Raw genomic sequence first — 22509 nt, 5'->3', positions numbered from 1 at the left:
GAATGATAGGACGATAGATTTATGATGAATTGTGACGGATTTGGGAGGAAGCTGTCATGGCATAATAGAGGTACGATCAAAATGTTTTCTTAATAGGATACATCCTGTTGTGTGTCATAAACAAAGTATATAAAATGTGTACAAAAGTATGCAGAATATTGTTGTGCAGATTGCGTACCTTTATATACATTTTATAACCCAATATTTGACTGGTGGGGCTGAGGAAAACTACGAAAAAGCCTTTTTTCCAGGATAACTGCTGTCCAGGCCGAAATTCGAGACTTGATCCTTCCGAATACGAATCCAGAGCGTTACCGCTGCGCCATCCCGCGCGTTTTTTTTATTATTCTTAATCATTTAAACCAAGGAATGTGGTTCAAGAATAACGCTTCTGATTTGTATTCAAGAGGTGCTCAGTTCGGGTCCCGTCAGTGACATGGACTGTATTGACAGCGGCGTTTCGTGGGGTTCCTCATTGCCTCCAGGCAAATGCCAGTAAAATACTCCTAATTAGGCCACAATAACTTTTTCCAGTGCCCTGTTTAGTGCATCATTCGCTTGTTATCCTTGCATTCGGTGCCATATGGTCTAATCTGAGATAGTGAAAACTTCCTTAAATAAATAATAAATAATCAGTGGTGATACGAAACGTCTGTTTTCTTCCGACTGCAAAATTTATCAGAATATTATGGGCATTAGACCTGAGCATGAGGCCGTGGTCGTAGCTTTGATGTACATGTAGATAATGTCTTGTATATATAGACACTCTTGCTGTGCCTTAATGTTGCTTTTTATGGGAGTTACAGGCCTACGTGACTGTTGGTTATCAAGATTATGACATAATATATCCAACATAACCTGTTACGCCAAAACAATACTAATGTGACTTACTACAAAGTGTTGCATCATCTATTATCAGACTGTATAGTCAACGTACATGTAAAAGTCATATGGCGCCTCCATCGATGGTCCCGTGTACTTAATTCAAACTGACTCGGAGCTGACATTGCATTACTCTTTTATATACAGAGAGATTATTGTGCTCTGCGTATTGCACGATAAATAGTAATTATTTCGCTTTATACGTTGTAATGGATTTGATCAACGCGTTGCCAGGCAACGGCTCTGTAAACACGGTCCAACACGCAACAATAGAGGAGACTGTTTTCCGTGTTCGCGGTGACGTCATGCGGCGGTGGATGGTGTTCACACAACATATGTTTACTGTGATGCGTGTCCGTTCCTTGGCTATAAAAGTGAGCAGAATTTGGTCGGTTCATGGACGAGTCAGTTCCCGGTAGGAGATAGCCACGGGAATTTCGTAGTTGAAGAAAAGTATAAGAAGTCAGCCTTGAAGATTTAACGTGTGATTTGAAGACTCTATATGTGCTGTACCACAGTGATATTAGGAGCGTGTGATTCACTGAGACTTTTATAGTTCCTGTGTTATAAATCTGTGAAGACTAGTGTAGATAGTCTGAGAAGATTAGTGTGGAGTGACTGCAAATTGTGTAAAGCAGCAATAGTGTTATAATTATTTGTAGTTAAGGCCTGTAAGTATGCATTATATCCAACTACCAATACAAACCCACGTCTTAGTCAGCGTAACACGTGACATTATATATACACAAATATACTCAAATGAGCTCGCACACACACATACACCTACAAGCCTATAGCTAACAACCGTTACACGAATAGGGTTGTATAGAAGTTAATAGTCATTCAGCTGGCCAAGAAACTTCTCATCTCCTATGAAACCTGAAGGTTCATTACCGTGTTCACATGAGCCTGCAACTGGTCCAAATTCTGAGCCATTTGAATCCATTCATTTCCATAATGTTGCTCAATTACGTTCAAATTAATATTTTGGGTATAATTTCCGCAACGTTAATCGCGTTTTTATGATATCCCTTTTCGTTCTTAGCAATAGCCTACAGCTGGATAAATGACATGTAAAGGTGAAGTTGTCCCAGTACTTAACTAATTAAGTACCAGGCCATGAAGACGTATAAGGGAGTGGATGTATAGATCCAGATTTTCTTGACCTCGGCACTAGATGGAGGTAATTGGTCAGATTCACGCCCCAGTCGCTTATCGCCGGAGAAAGAACCCCGGTACCCATTGGATAGGAGACTGGATTGGTCTCACAACCGATCTTGACGACGTGGAGAACAGAAAATTCTTGACCCTACGGGAATCGAACTCCAACCCCTCCGTCGTCCAGCCCGTAGCCAGTCGCTATACCGACTGCGCTATCTTGGCTCCCTAAATAAGATGTACCCAATTTAATTTTAGCGATGCTAAGTTTCTACTGAAATTGTACTTTTTTATGTGTTCAAACAACCACGTCACAAATCAAATTATAAACAGACTAAGGCATCAATTAGAGCAGCGTTTTTATTCGATAACTTTATAGTGAAATGTACTTGTGTCCACCCTGCGTCGAACCGATCAGCTACGAGTCCTTGCTTATTCGATCAATAAGCACGTCACTTTCTTTGATGGGCGAAACCCTAAAATTGTGATCGATCAAATACATTTTGCATTGGCCTTCACTATCCGTGTTGGCCCACATTTCGTGCTCCCATTTTCTCTTACACAGGATTTACTCTTCACAACTTAAACATCAGACAGTGAAGCACGCAATGACGTACTCTGTGCTACATTTAAACTTGACAAACTGGGAAAGCTCACTCAGTGTATCGACTAGGCGACGGGATGGACGGTCGAGGTTCGATTCCCAGTAGTGGTAAGGAATCTTTCTCTTCTCCGCAGCGTCCAGGCCGGCTCTGGTGCTCAGCCAGCCTCCTATCAAATGGGTACCCTGGGCTGTTTCCCCGAGGGTAAAGCGGCCGAGGCCGGTCACGGTAGCCGAGCGGTCTAAAGCATGCACTGTCTTCGCTCGCTCGGAAGCCGTGGTCGTGGGTTCGAATCCCACTCAGGGCATGGATGTTTGTGTGCGTTTTTCTGTGTTTGTGTACAGGTAGAGGCCTTGCGACGAGCTGATCACTCGCCCAAGGAGTCCTACCATATGTGTAAGATTGAGAAAAACCGAAGTGAACGGAGTTCATGGAGGTAGGCCTAGACCCACTGGGGCCGTAGTGCCAAGGAAAAAAAAAGCGGGCGAGACCTGAAACTGACCACTCAACTTAATTTGGTGCCGAGGTCATGATTGGTGGAGCTATGCAACCACTCCCCAATGTACTTTCATGGCATGGTGCTTAATTAGTTAAGCATAGGGCAACTTTATCTTTACCTTATATTTGAAGTTAGTTAGTTGTCGGACTGATTCGTGAAGAAGCCATGTAGATGAACAAATGACTTACTATTTAACGACGCTGTGACACAAGTCACAAGAAATGCATCTCAAAATGATGCTTTTCTGAACAGTGAACAAATGGGGAAAACGTAAAGCATTTCAATCGTCTTCTTCACTACTTCATTTGCTTCTTTCTTCTCCAACTTCCTATCTTCTGTGTCTTATTCTTCTCCTCCATTTCGCTTCCTTTACTATTCTGAAATGTTCCGTTGAGCACAGTTGTGGGCTTGAAAGCGGCAATCAGCACCAAATGGTACAGCAGCATCATTGCTTTCGGGGAATTTGAAATTATTTGAAAAGGAGTGATCGTGGCTTATTTTAGTTTCATATCCTGCCATTTTCCGGTCTAGGAAACCGAAATTAACGACCGTGGAGATTCGTTACGATGACCACGCGACACCTCTATCCGCTAAAGTTGGAACTAATTTCGCCGACAAGCGGCGGTCGCTCGGTCGGTATAGTTCGCTTGCGGACTAAAACCACGGAGTTTGTTGTTTTGTTTTATCCTGCAATTTGCCTGAGAGAGATAATGATAAGCCTCAGGAGAGTCAGTGTTCCAGACGATATTCGAACCTGTCACCTCCCGATTTTAAATAAATAGCGTTACCACTTGAATCAAATAAACCTATGACGTCTTTCAATATGTTCGTAAAGAAGTGTTCATATGGGGCGTAGTTTGATTGTTTTCTTACCTTCCGGTTTCGACGTTGCCGATGGCAGTGACCGCGCGGTCTAGGGTATGAACTGTCTTCGCCCACTCAAACACTTGGATTTTGGGTTCCAGTCCCACTCGAAGCATGGATGTCTGTTTGCTGATCCCCCGTCCAAGGAGTCCTCCCGACTGTGTAAAAGATGAAGAAACTGAAAAAGTTGCCAAGTTCAAAAAAGGACTGTAGACCGTTAGATAGGTAGATAGGTAGTTTCATTGTTCTTGTCAGCAAGAGAAGTTCACAGTAGCTCACTTTGTTAGACAATAAATGTTGCGTCATAGCCTGTTAGCATAGTTCGTGTTTCTGTGGCACAAGAAATCTGTTTCACCTTGTCTTTCGCTATCCTAGGATCAGTTTACACATGTGAGGACTTGACAATATTTGCAACTGATGTGTATGAACTGAGAGCATGATACTGATGTCACACCGATCTGTCTATTAGTCCTCAGTTTAATTTCCCAACCCACCGAATGGAATATTGTTATTGTTTTTGGTATATGGCGTATACATTAATATTCGTGTGACAAATTTGATTTTGGTTCACACAGATTAACTGAAATTCCTACTTTATATGCAGCTGAAATACAAACATTCGGTTACTAAAAACAAAAGCTTGCACCAAATGATTGCATGAATAAAATATTTGTCTCATCAGTGCCTGTTCTCTTAGTTGACACAGTATCCGAGAGATTATATGTTTAATAAAATAGCAGTACGGGTTAAAATTGTATATATCTCTACGCAAAAAATATTAAAGCAATATTTTCCTGTGCTTATTTAAGCACCACGCCATGAAGACATAAGGAAAGAACCACTAAATGGAGGTGAGTGGTCAGATTCATATCCCGTCTGCTTTACCCCCCAGGGAAAGGGTTCCAGGTAGCCACTAGATAGGAGGCTGGTTGGGCCCCAGAATCAGTCTGGTGGAAAAAATAAAAATCTTTTGTCTCTGCCGGGAATGAAACCTCGTTACGTCAATCGTCCAGCCTGTAGCCTAATGTATCCGAGCCGCATAAAAAATTATACGTGAATAAATAGTACATCCTATTAAGGTTTATAATTTTATTTTAAAAAAATCTGTGAAAGGGTGTGCATTTAAGTAAATAGGCCTACAAGTGAAGAAATATTTATATCTCCATAAACTAAAAACAATGGGAGGATAAAGAACCACAGATAAAATTAAAAATACAAATAAAGAAATAAGTACGAAATTAAAAATACCTCCTGGCAAAACAAATTTTCTTGTGCAGCTGAATAGAAGTGGCGCTTCCTGAGGACCAGCCAGTGAAGAGTAAAACTATTCTGAACCCGAAACAAATAAAAACAGGAAAAGAAAAGAGCAAAAGGAAAACTAAATAAAATTGTAGTAAACGGAAAAATGAAATCAACCTCCCCGCCATGTTACATAAGAATTTCGCAGTCATTTAGTTCCTTATGAACAAAATGTTTAGTTCTCTGAAGTTTAGCGCCTGTAGTGTTCGCAATGCATTTACATCTGCAGTAAGGAACACAGAATCCAGTAACGGACGCGGAATATGAAACAGTATGTTTCAGAAGCTGTCTACACAAATTCGTTCCTCTTTAAACTAATTCGATTCCTTAGAGCGAAGCTACTTTAAGAGTCTGGATAGGTCAGTCGGTACAGCGACGGACTACGTGCTGGACGGCCGGGTTCGATTCCCAGCAGTGGCAAGAAATTTTTCTTTAAGCGTCCAGACCGGCTATGGGGCCCACCCAGCCTCCTATCCAAGTGACGCCTCAGGCTCTTTCCCGGGTGGTAAAGCTGTCGGAACGTGAAGCTGACCACTCACCTCCATCTAGTGTCGAGTTATACCTTCGCTTCACCATACTTCTTTAGAACGTGGTGCCTAATTAAATTAAGTACAGAGACAGTGTTACCTTTACGATTAACAGGGAAGTTCGCTAAGTAGGGGTGGATCCAACTCGACCCACTCGTCACGGCGGCCACTGTTTTGCCTATTGTGAACTGCCCAGGGTGATTATGATGATGGATAATTTGGTGGAATGGAGATTGGCAGGGGAAACCGAAGTACTCGGAGGAAACTCGCCCAAGAGCCACTTTGTCCACCACAAATCCTACTTGACCAGACCCGGGATCGCGGTGGGAAACCAGCGACTAACCGCTTGAGCTATGACACGGCCACTAGAACTACAGGGAAGTTACTTTAGCACCGGGCTCGTATACTGCAATCATTTGCGTAATTTTTTTCGCCATCCGAATTATTATTATAAAGAAAAGGAGTAAGTGGTCACTGCACGGAAAACCCATTAGTCCACCAGTCGATTTTGCTAGACCCCTCTCTCGTTACCGCGTAGCCATGAATATCTCGACCACTCCAATTATTACTGGCCCTACCTCCATGCTAACAACGCTAATAAAGCTTGCCTTGAAATGAGAAGTCGAGGCAGGAACTCGGAGGACAACAGAACGAGGCAGTGAGAGGGAGGGGGGGGCAGAGGAGTCAGGAGACAAATGGTGTGAACTAGAAGCGTGTGACTGACGCTCAAAACAAACGATAGGGCAGTGTTGTACATCTAAGGAGCTGCTACTTCAGGGGGGGAGGTTGTGGGGCTACCTATGATCCTGATCTAATTGGATTGGACCCAGACTCTTAACGTCACGGGCCGAAGAAATTATTGGTCCATTCGTGCCTATACGTTCAGCAGAAAAGGGAGACCGTCCCACGTCAGAAATAATAGAAGGAAACGAAGGAAGACGAAAATATGGGAAAGAATTGGAGAAGAAAATAAAAAAAATGTGAATGCAGTAACTGGAACTGAGACCAGCTAAACTCTGTACCTTCAGAAAGGAACATGTATCGGGCGGAGCCTTGTGAACACGAGACTGGGATGAAATGGGAACTCAATAAAAATCAACTTCTACTTGTATCTGGGACGCTTCACTGGTGGAATCCATTGTCCTTGACTTACAGTTCAACCGCCAACGCAATTTCCTACATCTTTTCGGTCTTCTTCTTATATTATTCTTCCATTTCTGTTGGTCTCCCTTGGAACATGGTTCATCTACCTTGGTTTAGGGCCGCGCCATAGCTCAAGCGGTTAGTCGCTGGCTTCCCGGTCCCGGGTCTGGTCAACTGGGATTTGTGGTGGACAAAGTGGCGCTGGGGCAGGTTTTCTCCAAGTACTTCGGTTTCCCCTGCCAATCTTCATTCCACCAATTGCTCTACAAACACCCTCCCCTATCATCTGGGGCTGGTACAATAGACCAGAAGTGGCCGCAATACAAGGGACTTAGTCCCACCCCACTAGCAGTAAAAGAAAACTTATGGTTTTCCTCAGACCCTCTAGACGAATGTCGGGATAGTAGTTTGCAACAGCCCACGATCGCTACAGTCGACGTCCTGTCTAATTCATCATTCACTTATTAGCCTAACATTCGACGCTATATGTACAGTCCCAGCCACTGTAAGCGTGATGAAATGAAACATACGTAAATAGAAACATATATGTTAATCCTGCCGCCTCATTCATGATGTTCATGTTTCATGACATAAACATTCTAAAAATAATACGATGCTGTTACCCACTGATGTCTGCTAATAAACCCATCGCTCAGTAGGAGTGGCCTGTACTGAGTTTATCGTGGAGGTGCTTTGTAACCCATTCAGTGTGTGAAAAGATAAAGTTGTCCCTGAGCTTGTCTAATTAAGCTCTAATCTATGAAGACGTATGGGGGGACTGGATGTATAGATCCACGTATTATTTACCTCGGTACATATTAGTGAGTGGCGAGCTTCTCTCCGCGGCCGCTTTAACCCCCTGGGAAAGAGCCCCACATAGCCACTGAAAAGGAGGCTGCGTGGGCCCCCAGAACCGGTCTGGACGACGTGGAGAAGAGAAAATTCTTGACCCTACCGGGACACTCAATTCCGAGCCCTCGGCCGTCCAGTCCGTAGCCAGTCGCTATACCGACGGCGCCATCCCAGCTAGATTAAGGTTTGCAGTAATTTAATTTGAAATTTGCTTGTAAATTGTTGAATATAAACCCTTTGCAGTTTCTCCTAGCCATGAGCTGGTTTCAATGTAGGCTGCAACAATCAATTTAACCCTTTCTCTTCTTCCCTGGGAATCCTTCACCGTTTCAGGCAGTAGCAGTGAAAACGGAAGTGGGAAAGACAGATATTCTGCTTGCTTCGTTAATGAAGCAAAGATTTATATCGACTGTCTTTACTGAGATCAGAAATTAAGGTCAATAGATTATGAATTATGTATGAAATCTGAACACGGTGCTCGAAACTCTCCGAAACGCAAGGTGAGGCGAAGGTTATGAGGCACAATGCCGCGTGCAGACTGTCCCAATGCCGCATTTTACATTCAGTCGATAATTAGAACCATGTTTCGTGACTAAAATCATTGGTCAATCACGGTTATTTTCTGTTAACTGTGTTGACTACTGAACGCGCGTGACTTGAAGAACGAAAGCAAAGAAAACCAACAAGAATTCTCCTTGTCGGTAACAGTGGCGCATAACTCCTTCGCGCAGCAATTATTTATAGGAAGACACCAGGCTCATCTGATTAGTCAAGTCAAGAACTAACCTCGATCTCTGGACCTCAAGGTGTGTTACTTCTAACGGACACAACATAGCAGATTCTTACAACCTCCCCTGAGGACTGAAAGAGATCCAATGTCCGAAACGTCGTGTTCTTTAAAATACCGGATGATGAACGAAGTCCAAAGACTCATTTAAAATAAGTTGGAGTACTGTAAGGGAGCCCGTCTAGCGACGGGCTACGGGGCTGGACGACCAGGGTTTGATGTCCAGCAGGTGCAATATTTCTCTCTACTTCACAGCGTCCAGACAGACTTCGGGCCCCATCCAGCCTCCTATCCAATGGGTACTGGGAGTTCTTTCCTTCGGGGTAAAGCGGCCGGTGCGTGAAACTGACCACTCACCTCATCTAATACTGAGGTCAAGAATGGTGGAGTTATAGCTCCACTCCTTGGTACGTCTTCATGGCGTGGTGTTTAATTAGTTAAGCTCAGGGACAACTTTACCTTTTACCTTTGTGAGGCACTGTATGACAGTCGTAAGCATGAACAGCTAAGAGACGCAAGACTCTGTAAAGAGAACATATGTTTATTATTGAAAATTGGCCTTACAAATTAAAAAATAATGCAGCAGATCGGTCACTGAACTTACCGAGGTCATTATTCTCTGACCTATAAATACAGGGTTATTAATAAGTCCGTGAAACGTTTTAAAGATTCAGAACAAATAAACTGTGCATCGAATCATGGTAATTCTTACGCCGATAGAGAATGAATCTCTCCCAGTTTATTTTTCTTGTGGGGGTTTATGAAGGATACTGTCCTTGTGCCTCCATTGCCTGTTAATCCCTGGGAACTTCGCAGCCGTATCACCGCCACTGTGACTCTGGGATGAAATGGATTATGGCATAGATGTCTGCCGTATCAGTAAAGGTGGACGTATTGAGCATCTTGAACTATGTAAAAAAAAAAAAACTTCTGAGTTTATCTTTATTTCAGTGTAATAAAATTTGGTATCCGTTGCTTAGTTTATTTATTGTAAATTTTTAAAATGTTTCGCGGACTTATGAATAACCCTGTATTGTCTTTGGCGTGGGGAAAATGCAAAATAACAAATAAAACGGTGTGTTCATGCATCAATATGAATTCGTGTTTTAAAATAAAACAACATTTTGTAAACGTATATAAATATGAATTATGGATGGAGAAGGTAATACTATATTGTTCTCCCAATGTCATGTAATTTTTCCTAACACAGGTCTCTCTACAGAGCATGCAGGTAAGAAAGCGCATAAAAAGGTCGCTCATGTACCGATGTGTCGGTCCCTTCACAATGTTCCGTGTTGCAAGTCCTCGTATATTACACCCCAAGTTTTATAGTTTTCGTGTGAGAAATACCGTGTTTGAACTATGACCTCTGTATAAATTATACATTGACTGTAAAATTATACTTTAAGATCAGGAAAAAATTCAGGTGCCCGTACATTTCTGTATCAGTGTGTAGAAGTGAAATTCAAAGTAAGGTGAATATCTTTAAAATGTAGTTCAGTGTGGAATAAATTTTCGTGTATATTCTCTCCTACTCCAGTTCGTCATGATAGGCGCTGATATTAAATTATGGCATCTAAACTGTAAGCAGGTTTGGGCACTTAACGTGTCATTAGAATATAAAATATGATCTTGAGTCTCGTGGGGCTTGGAACCAAGAATCACTATGCTGGCGAGGGCCAGTAGCAATTTAGTAGTCAGTCAGTGCAACAAACGTAGCGTCTACACAAGAAGACCGATCCCTCCCCTCGGCGAAGAAGAGGCCCCACTCGTAGAACGTGCGTGTTTACGAAAGAACAAAAATCTTGATCATTAATCTCGACGGTACCTGAAGCCAAGAACGAATGTTCTGGCGAGAACCAGCAGCAATTTAATCTACCAACCGCAAGGAAGTTTGTGTTAATACTTTTAAGAACGGCCGTACGGTGTCATATGTACCTTACGCGTATTTAGATCTGTATATGAGCCTGCATAGCGTGGCCGGTATAGCGACTGGCTACGGGCTGGACGACAGAGGGATCGGAGTTTGAGTCCTGGTAGGGTCAAGAATTTTCTCTTCTCTAAGTCATTCAGACTGGCTCTGGGACCCACCCAGCCTCCTAGCCATTTGGTCCCGGGGGATCTTTCGCCGGCGGTAAAAGCGGCAGGGGCGTGAAGTTGACCACTCACTTCTACCTAGGGCCGAGGCCAAGAAAATGTAGATCTATACATCCACTTCCCCATACGTCTTCATAGCGCAGTGCTTCATTAGTTAAGCGCAGGGACTTTACCTTTACAGTGCAATTTGTGTATGGAAATACATTTAAATGTAAATTAGTTTTAAAATTTCCGACGGAAATGAACCACTACGAACACATAGATGGGAGGAGAGTGTTATCACATGTAAGGGTGTGACTCTCGATGGTGTTTATATTTGTGACTCGATTTATTGGCCCCTATACATACGACACGCCGGTCACGGTAGCCGAGCGGTCTAAGGCATGTACTGTTTTCGCTCGCTTGGAAACCGAGATCGTGGGTTCGAATCCCACTCAGGGCATGGATATTTAGTTTGTGTGTGTACGTTTTTCTGTGTTTGTGTACAGGTAGAGGCCTTGCGACGAGCTGATCACCCGCCCAAGGAGTCCTACCGAATGTCTAAGATCTATAAAAACCGAAGTGAACGAAGAAGTTCATGGAGGTAGGCCTAGGCCCACTGGGGCTGTAGTGCCAAGAAAAAAAAAATACACACGAGACATAATTACAAGTAATTAAGCGCCATCGCTAATCTCTGCACTTTACAGTTCACTGTTACACTCACACTAATATCCTCAGCCTGTTACACTCTCAACCAGTGGTTTCCTGTTAAAGGCTTCTGTCAGTGCAGATTTTTCACCTTCTGTGCTCACGTCGTTGCCCACTGGATAATACTCCACAACTGACTTCGTTGTTTCAAAATATCCTGGGTAGAACACCAAGCACGGTCCTCTCAGAAAACACCGTTCCTCACTCTTGTGGTTCAGTTGTAGCTTGTTGAGAATCTGATACCTACCACCGAGCGTTTTTTCGCTGTTCTTTTTACGGTCGTTACCTAGCAATGGGTCTAAGCATGTTACAGTGTTAAAGTGGATCTTAGAGAAATAAGATTGGAGATGTTGACTGGATTCATCTGGCTCAGGATAGAGACTAGTGGCTGGCCCTTGTGAAAACGGTAATGAATCATCGTGTCTTATAAAATGTTAGGATTTATATTTTAGTTGCTGAACATCAAATGGCATCTCAAGAAGGACTCAGTTCCGTGGATTTAATTAGTTATTAAATTAATAGAATTATTTCAATATTTTCTTAACATTTCGATATCGGAAAACCGAGCGGGTTGTCGTAGAGACGACGTTTCAGATTTGTATTTTGGAAGATCTGGTTCGAATCTTGGCCGGATACCGGCTGTCTTACTGAGATGTTACAATTTTCCTCAGTCCCTCGAGGCAAATGTCACTTCCTGCTAACAGCGTCGTATAAATAAATCACAAAAATATAACCGGAAATACGTGACAAGATGGACGAATTAGAATGATCAAATCAAGGAGAGTGAGATGGGAAGGGCGTATAACACGAATGGGGGAGAAAATGAAGGCAAATAGGATTCATTCATTCATTCTACAATGGTATACAGCCCTTTGTTGGGCCCTTGCCTCTTTTTTCAGGTTCATAATCTTTTTTACACAGACGGTGGGACGCCTTGCACGGTTGATCAGCCCGTCACAAGGTCTCTACCAACGCACAGGACAACACAAACACAGAATAGACACTCACACACAGACATCCATGCCTCGAATGATATTCGAATCCACGATCCCAGCGTTTGAGGTAGCGAAGACAGTTCATGCCTTAGACCGCGCATCCACTGCGATCGGCATGCGTATAAAATATCGGTGGGAATGGCAGTAACAAAGGGACCACTAGGAAGACCAAGACGTACATAGGTGGATAATATTGAAATGGAACTTTGAGAGATAGGATGGGGTGGTACGTACTGGATTTATCTAACTCAGGATAGGGACCAGTGGAGGGCTCTTGTGAACACGGCAATGAACCTTCGGGATCCATAAAATGTTGGAGAATACATGAGTAGTTGAATGACTGGCGGCTTCTTAAGAAGGGCTAAGCTCTTTGAAGTTAGTTAAGATGGACGAAGTAGGAATTTTATAATGCCCATAAACGTAGCTCAACAGTTCTCAGTGACAGATTCTTATCTTTTGCGGTATGTCGCCATGTAATGTGGTTGAAGTTCCCTGATGTTTCGGAGGCTTTACCTAATCTTCTTTTCGACCGCGATGATGGAGGCCGTACGTTCCTCCGAAACGTCAATGAATTTTCACCTGACCAAAGAGCGCCATATCCCGAAGGCAGTAGTGTCCTTATTTACTGCTGTGAGAACCTCATGTTAAATATCCTCAGTGGCGGCATGAGGCTCATGTAGAAGGATAAGGAACAGCTGAAAGTGCTATAGTCCGTCTGAAGCATTTCTGAGCGGGCGTCATACATTGAGTGGGCAACATTACAGAAGAAAATTCTTCTATGCTCGTTTGGTTCCCATCGTATTGTTACGTGTTGGGTATATGTCACACGACAAGTAACTTCACGCCATATTTGATATAGCGAATTTATTGCACATTCGCTCTTACAATCACACAGTTTACAATCTCACAATTACTGCCCTCGGCAGTATCACAAATTATCACATCAAATCTAACCATGCTATATTTCGACTGCTGCATTTAACTGACTCCTTATGCAGCGTGGTTCTCTTATAAACCCTCGGCCAGACGACGGGAAAACGCCTCGCTTCCTTGTTGCTGGGCAACGCTGTCGAGAGCTGTTTACTGCTGCATAGGAACCGCGGGGGAGGGGGACGGAGTGTAGACTGGCCCGTTACAGTAGTAGCGACAGCGCCCGATGTTGTTACGTCACTGCTGGCGGGGGAGGGGATGTCCTCCATAGCACAATACGTCACACTATTATCACGTGTAGGGGTTTTGCGCATGACTTATAAGACGGGTTTTGGATTTGCTGATTCGATTTATTTACACTCATTCACAAAACTCGGGACTACAGGCAATACAGCGCTATCGCTGAGCTACACGCTTTACAATTCACTGTTACACACGCACTAGGGTTCTCAGTCTTCACTAGTCGTATCTTGGCAACAGATTTATAACAGTTTCACTGTCACTTCAAATCACACATAAAGTCTTCTTTTCACAGTCTTTCTTGCCATTATTCTGCAAGCGCCAATTCTGAAGACTCAACTCAGTTCAATTCCTCTGCTCCAAAGCTTATATCCTGGCAAGCTGGTTTCTCAAAACTCAACTCAACTCATCACTTTATGCTTTCTTTATAACCACTTTGAACGGACCACGCAGAAAACACAGACTGTTTTGTTAAGGAGGTGTGTTTACTGATCTGTTTCCTAGCAATGGACGTCCTATTGTTACGCGCTTTTGCTTCCGCTGGAATGTGTTTACCGAGTCGTTGCCTAGCAATGGGTAACAAGTCAGAATATGTTGAAAATAGAATCATTTGACTTTCTAATGACGAATTAACAATATATGTCACTATCTGCTGATGAGATGCTTCTAAAGATATTTTAGACGGACTTTAATATTGCGTGTTATTAATGTCCTTTTCTAATTTCAACATTTTGCTATCACTGGATTTCATGACTGATTATAATTTAAGGCTTATTTCTACGACTTTCTATATTGGAGAGACGTAATGCTATTAGTATTTTGTATGCGTTTTTATGTTTGATTTTGTCATAACTTTAAACATAGACAACTCTGGCCAGAATATCCGATTAATATGGTCAGGCTACATTTCTCCTGAATGTAATACACACTTATCGTTAGCAGTCAAACTCGTTGCCTGTATTTAGTTAACGATTAAGTTAATTGAAGGGGCACGCCGTAGCGTAGTTGGTCGAGGCACTACGCTACAAACGGAAGGTCACGCGTTCGATTCCCGATGAGGTCATTGGATTTTTCAATGGACCTAACTTTTCCAGCAGCACTTTGACCCTGGGGTCGACTCAGCCTCTAACATAAATGAGTGCCAAAAATCTTCCTGGGGGGTAAAGAGCGGTCGGCGTGTAAGGATGACAACTTCACCGCCACCTGTGAGTCGGTTGTCTAGATAATGTGGGAACCTCGACTCTCTCACAAACCTATGGTCCTCCATGGCCTGTTACAGGGATAGCTTTACCTTTTTAATTTAATTCATTCTTCCATTTGTTATAGAGTAACGAGCTGTTTCAATATTTCTTAACGACCCGTGCCAACGATAAATAACGTTTCCGTTAGTATATACTTGTACCCATTATTTATAAAACGAATCATAATTTTCAAGCCATGCTGGCCTTCAGATTCTTGAAACCATTACATTCATAATTTCTATATTCATAAATAAATATTACGACCGCCTTGTGTTTAGTAAAGAAAGCATTTTACGGGCATATCTGCTGGCATCGGAAAGTACTGTAGGATGCAGTGCAGTGCAGTGCAGTGCCGTGCCGTGCCTCACTTTCTCCTTATCTGATCTTTGTAGAACGGTTCACTGCAGGCTTCATTTATACATTTGCAGTAAGAAAAACACAGCGTTACATCAGGTAGCCAAGCAGGTTAATGTAGCGCTACCGATCTTCGCTTTTATTTCGAAACTCTTCTTTTCGAATATCGGACAGGACACCGGCTATTCTAACAATGATTCTTCGTTGTTTTCTTCAGTTCCTCGTAGCAAATTGTAGGTTAGTGTCTCTATTAGGCGACGAGCACTTCCTTCAAAATCATTTCCAATTCATTATTCATCATTAAACTTTATAGGTGAAGGGCCAGATTAGGAGTTAAAAGTGTTTAGTCGGTCCGAAAAGGAAAAAGGGGTCGTACTAGAAAGAGATGGAAAGGCAAATCCTTGAATGAGAGTTCCATAAGCCAGTTTAGGGCTCTATTTATAACCTCACTTTAATAAATAGAAGCTTACTAAACAAACCGATTATTTTAACAGAATTTCGTTTAAAATTTGAGAATCAATATTTATACCTTTTTATTCCCTTTCATATTTCCGTTAATTTATGCTATTATTATGATTATTATTATTATATAAACTGCCTCGTTTTGCATTTGTTTGTGTTTTGTTATTTCTTATTACTTGTGCTAACTTTGTAATTCTCCTCTGGTTTCTTAAGTTTGCACGTAAAGAAGTAAGAATTGAATTTAATTATTTTTATTTTTTTTATTATTATTATTATTATTATTAGTAGTAGTAGTAGTAGTAGTAGTAGTAGTAGTAGCAGCAGTAGTAGTAGTAGTAGTAGTAGGAGGGGTAGTAGCAGCAGCAGTGTTTTCACACGAAAAGTATATTCTTTTGCTGTAATTTAGTTATGATGATATAGTTTTTCTAGTTTAAAACTTACGTGAAGGAACATTTTTAGGCAAACCTGATTAGTAACTTTTTCTTGAAGTCGTGTATATCGCTAAGTCTACTAATAAACTCCACATTAATATCTGAAGGTTCTTCTCGAAGAGTGTGTGCCTATAAGATTTATATTTAAGGACTAGCAATGATTTTATACTTTACTTTATTTCAAGTAGTGCTATGAGCCTATCTGGAAGTTCACGCAGGCCCGTGTACAATGCATATTAATGAATGAATAACGACCTGAGCAACGTAGCTGAAAGCGACCTTACTGGAAGAATAAGGCCGTGTCTGCTTGCTGTAATACAAATGCAGATCAGTCTCCCTTCATTAACTTATTATGGCCATCAGCAAGCTACTTAGCACGAGCCTTGTGTCCGTGATGAAGCACTTGCAGCCGTGTACACAACACACCGTAGCATGGTATCGGTTCAGAGGTCTACTGACCTTGTCTGGTTTCTTCATAATCCCAGCCATACTCATAAACATGTCTTGGGCACCAACCCTTAATTAAGGGCATCCAAGAAAAAATGTTTTAAGATGGTTTATATTTAACGTATGTTAATTGAAGTGACAGTCTCGATGATTCAGTCAATAAGTTTCCTTAGCTACAGGTTAAACGGCCATAGAGTGCGGCCTTAAGGCTCTCAGAGTCCTGAGGGAACAAAGTACGGCAATGAATCCCGTGGCCGATCACAGTGGCCGCGCGGTCTATGGCATGAAATGTCTGCCCCCTTACGAACGCTGGGGTCGTGGGTTCGAATTCCATGGATGTCTGTCTGCGTTTATTTTGTCTTTGTGATGTTTTGTGTTTAGATAGCGGTCTCGCGACGGACTGATACTCCGTTCGAGTCCTACCGCCTGTGTATAAGATTACGAAGCTGATGGAGAGGCCAGGGCCGAACAAAGGGCTGTAGAGCAATTTATGAATAAGTGAATGATTCCTGTGGGACTCGGAACCAAGAATCACTGTGCTGGCGAGGACCAGCAGAAATTTAATAGTCACTCAGTTAATGACCGTGTTAAAAGAATCTCTTGGCCGCCGTATCCAGGCCGACCCTGGGATCCAGCAATCACCAGTCCCATTGTTAGTAGCAAAATATCTACTTCCGATATTGTCGGTTAGTATAGTTATCGGTATATGCCACAGTGTCATTGTGTTCAGGAACAAATGCAATTCTCAATTTATATTTGATTTTATTCTTTGTTACTCTGATATCCGCGTTCTCTAGTGGCTTACTAGAGATCTGTCACCCTTAAAATGAACCAATCAATTATCCTCTCTATTTTAACTTAATTATCGAAAACAAAATTTGAGGCGAATTTTCGGATTGTAAGGCAAATTTTTCAAAATTAAAATACTTTTGTATTGAGAATAATGCATACCATTTCGGAATACTAAGACAAAGATTTATATAATTAAGAGTATCTGTTTAGGTCTACAAACTAAAAACCTGCATTGTAAACAACAATATGAACTTCCTCCAATTGTAAACATCGGCCAATGGAAGTAGAATACAGAGGGATTTGAGAGTGACTACCTGATGATGGCTAAAAAATTTGGTCGAAACATGTAGTAATTGTAGAAACTGTTTAGTTTTCTTAAAATTAGACGTATATTATGGAACTGAAAGAGAATAAAATATGATCAACCAAATTTTACTGAATTTGAATCTGACATTTATCAAATTTTACACTTGTCTAAACTAACAATGTGTACAATTTCAAAAGCATAGACTCTAAATAGCGGACTGAAAACTCGCAGTGGTGTGTACAGGCCAGTAAGATCTTAAACGCGATGATGAGACACCTCAAACAGGAGAAATGGAACCATTTAAATAAACTTTTCTTATTCCAAACAATGAAAGGATGCCACATCTGTTGTGGTTCACGCACATAAATGCTTGCATGTAATCTGACTGAAGGTTTTGACAATAGAAATATTTATTAACATATTTTCCCGTTATTTTGTGTCTAAAGTGTGAGAGCATTATATCACCTTCACGTTTCATACAATTCCAAGTGTGTCAGTTTGGTTTGCGAATGTAAAACATTGTTGAACAGAATACATATACAGCTAGTTAGCGTCCATTCGCTCGAAAGCTGAAGAGCTAGGCCCAAGGGGACACAGACCGTGTTTTGTCTCCATCACATCAAAATGAAAACAAACGAAAGTGAAGAAACAACACGTAAGAACTGCGTGTCAGTCAATCTTTTATCACGAACACGAGGACAATTCTGCACACGGCCACTGAAGCAGTTCCTATCGTTCCTATTGTCTACAGTTTTAGCTGTTCGTACTATCAAGAATAATTTATTGATTCTATTGATTATTAATGTCTCTAAGGCCAGTTTCAAAGTGACTTACGAAGAACCTGCGGAGCCACCTACACTGAATCAAGCGCTAGCGAATCAGCGCGGACCACGACAGCTCCAACTCGCATTGGTTCGCTTACTGTTAGCGAAAACTTACCTCCGACACGCTAGTCGTCAATCACCGTCTACGAACTATCCGCTACTAAGCAACGGCTCGGTAAACACCTTTTCCAGTGAGATATATTCTTGGAAACTTATCGCGGGGTGATAAACATCACGTATCCAAGGAAATATTCATTGTTTTCTTTGTATACAACGCAACATATTAGTAATATATCTTTTTAATAACCGAATCAAAATTTACATAGAACAAAGTGAAGAGTTTATAAGAAATTTAATCTCAAAGGGTCTATAAATGTTAACTCACTCTGTAAATCTATATTAAATAAGTCTCTTCCTCCTAATTTCTGACTTTTCTGGAAACTGCTATCGATCTTAAGCTGCCAGTTCAGTTGCCAAAATAGGGTGACTTTACTCTGAAAACCTAAGTACATGTTGTAGATAGCAGTGAAGGCGAAATGGTAAAGTCTCATTGTGCTTTATTAATTACACACCACACCATGAAGACGTATGGAGCAGTAGAGCTATAGCTCTATCATTCTTGATTTCGTAGTAAGATAGAGGTGAGTGGTCAGCTTCACGCCCCTGTGGCTTTACCCCCGGGGAAAGGGCACCCAGTACACATTGGATAGGAGGCTGATTGGACCCCAGAACCCGTCTGGACGCTATCCGTCAAGATGCCAGTGTATCGCTCAGTTCACCTCACGAAATGAAGTGGGAAGTGCACGTAATTAGCTAGCTGCATGCGGGATCCTTCTTGAGGAGCTGTCAGTCACTCAGATAGTCTACATCTTTCCCGCTCATCATGGAACGCGGTAGGGTAGTGGTTAAGGGGCTATGCTACAAGCCGGAAGGTCGCGGGTTAAAGTCCCGATGAGGTCACTGGATTTTTTCAGTTGACCCAATCCTTCCAGCCGCACTAGGCCCTGGCGTTTACTCAGCCTCTAACAGAAATGAGTACCAGGAATGAATTAAATAATTTTCCTGGGGAGTAAAGTGCGGCCGGCGCGTAAGGCTGACAACTTTACCGCCATCTTTGAGCTGATTGTTTAGATAATGTGGGGCCCCCAACGTCTCACAACCGTATGGGCCTTCACGGTCTGTTACAGGGATAGTTTTACTTACTTTTACTTTTTAATGTTTTTGTTACCGTACGTGAATAAAAGTATAATTCCGTCCACAGTTAATTAAAATGTTTTCTTGTTTTATATGTTTCGACCACTAGTGCCTATCATCAGGAGGCAAATCAACTTTATGAAAGAAACACTTTACAAAATTTATTCTATTATCACTAAAGGGAGAAATTGTAGGCGAGGTTATTAAAACTATGTAATTGAAACCGATTACGCAAAACAATTTAGACAGACAGAGGTAGTTTCACAATAGAAGGATGTAAGGTGGGATACATACTGTTTATTTACTTATTAAAATTATTTTATTATTATTATTATTATTATTATTATTATTATTATTAGATGGGGTGGGTTTCCCCATGCACTTAGACCAGTTATTGGTCCATTGTGCGTCCCCCTTTAATTTCTACTGTCGCCATACCCTACCGGTACTGGTGCGTGCTATCAGCCCCGTTCAGCCAACGAGGTCGGCCGTCGGTACCTGATATTTCCCCCATCTACCAGAGGCATTGGAAACTACTTGGGCGGGAAATTGTTGCCTAATTTTGCTCAGAGGTCTCCTAGAGACATGAGGATCTTTTACGTGCCGTAAATCTACGACACGGGACCCACGGCTTAAAGTCCCTCCCGGAGGACTTGTTCCCTGAATTTCTCCGCCCTTAAAAATTCCACGACCTCCGCCGGCCCGCGTACCTTGAGTCATGATGTGGGAACGTTACCCCTAGACTACTTATTAAAATACTTACACTTGAGGGCAGGAAGTCTTCTTTTTATATATAAATAGAATGTAATGGTTAATATGTTCTTTATAAGTTAAAATATAATTATTTTGATCGGAGAAAGATGAAGTTTTAGGAGGTTTGAGAGAGCCTTCATAACTTGTACTTTTCTCCATATATATTCATCAAGTCCATGAGGGTGAAATGGGCACAACGTGCAACAGGCTTGAGGGTGAATAGGCGCACATACAGAAATTTTTGTGGGAGTGCCAGGAAGAAAGAGACCACTAGGAATACCTAGAGGCAGAGCAGGAGGATAATATGAAAATATGTCTTAGAGAAATAGGATGTGGGGTGGTAGGGACTGGATTTATCTGGCTCAGGTTAGGGACCAGTGGAGGGATCTTGTGAACACGATAATAAGTCTTAGTTCATTAATTAATTAATTAATTCATTCATTCATTCTTTCATTAATTCATTCATCAACGGCTCTACAACGCTTTGTTGGGCCAATGCCTCTTCTTCAGTTTCGTAATCTCTTTTACACAGACGGTAGGACTCCTTGCACGGGGGATCAGCCCGTCGCAAGGCCGCTACCTACAAACAGGATAACACAAACACAGAATAAACGCACAAACAAACATCCATGCCTTTGAGCGGTATTCGAACCCACGACCCCAGGGTTCAAGCGAGCGAAGACAGTTCATGCCTTAGACAGAGCGGCCACCGTGATCGGTAATGAACGTTCGCGTTCCATAAAATGTTGGGAAATTCTTGAGTAACTGTCCAACTGGCTACTTCTCAAGGTGGACTCATGTCCGTGGAGTTAGTTATTGGAAGACTAAGGAGAAAACGTTTCAAAGTTTTGTACTGGGAGAAGAAAATGTTTACGCTAGCGTGCAGCTAGCTAAACAAACGCCATCTCCCAGGAAACGGCAGGTGAGCTGACGCGCTATAGCCTTACACGCTACATATGTGACGTCACTGTTGCCGGCATCATGCCATCTCTCTGCGTCACAGCCACTGAAGTACGCTATCCATCGCCTTCACATTGCACTTATCCCTGACTCCGCACTTTTACAGAACTTCTCCTACCTTTTAGTCTCTCCTCTCCTTTATTTCTCTTTGCTTTTTCCTTTCGTACATCCAAATGCCATGTTACCTTAGTTTAAAGAGAGGGAATCTCTGAACGAAAAATATGCTTTAGTATTCATACAGATCTGTCGAAACCGAAACACGTGGTAGTGTAATTGGTTGAGGCGCTATGCTACAAGCCGGAAGACAACGGGTTCGATACCCAGTGAACTAACTGGATTTTGTAATTGACCTAATCCTTCCAGCCGCACTATGGCCCTGGGGTCGGCTCAGCCTCTGACAGAAATGAGTACCAGGAATCTTCCTGAGGGTAAAGGGCGGCCGGCGCGTTAGGCTGACAACCTTACCGCCATCCATGAGCCAGTTTTCTAGAAAATATGGGAACCTCGATGTCTCACAACCCTATGGGCCTGCATGGCCTGTTTTAGCGATAAAATATTGTCGCCGTTTCTGTCTCTATATTTTGAGAAATGGAGTAAACAGGGATGTAATGTTTCACCCATGAATAGTTGTTCATAAAAGTATGAAAAGGGTTTTCTTTATTTTTATTGAGATTGCACTCATCATTTTGTCCAGAACCCTTTGTCCTCTCGTCTGCTCTCCAAAAACTATAATTTTGCCTGTGGTTCTGTATGGGTGTGAAACTTTGTCTTTGACATTAAGGGAAATACTTGGTAGAGGGTGTTTGAGAACAGGGTATTGAGAATATTTGGGCCGAAGAGAGATGAAGTGTTACGAGGTTGGAGAAAACTGCATAATGAGGAGCTTCATAACTTGTACTCTTCTCCAAGTAAAATTAGAATGATCAAATCAAGGAGTATTAGGTTGGCAGGGCATGTAGCACAAAGGGGGGAGACGAGGAATGCATATAGGATATTGGCAGAAAAGCCAGAAGAAAAGAGGCCACTGGGAAGACTAAGGCGTAGACGGGTGAACAATATTAAAATGGATCTTAGAGAGATAGGATGGGATGGTATGGATTGGATTGATCTGGTTCAGGATAGGGACCATTGGGGGGCCCTTGTGAAGACGGTAATGAACCTTCGGGTTCCATAAAATGCTGG

This window comes from Cryptotermes secundus, unplaced genomic scaffold (genome assembly GCF_002891405.2).
Source record: "Cryptotermes secundus unplaced genomic scaffold, Csec_1.0 scaffold399, whole genome shotgun sequence".
NCBI lineage: Eukaryota > Metazoa > Arthropoda > Insecta > Blattodea > Kalotermitidae > Cryptotermes > Cryptotermes secundus.
The sequence above is the reverse complement of the archived record's forward strand: the minus strand, read 5'-3'. Positions refer to the sequence as shown.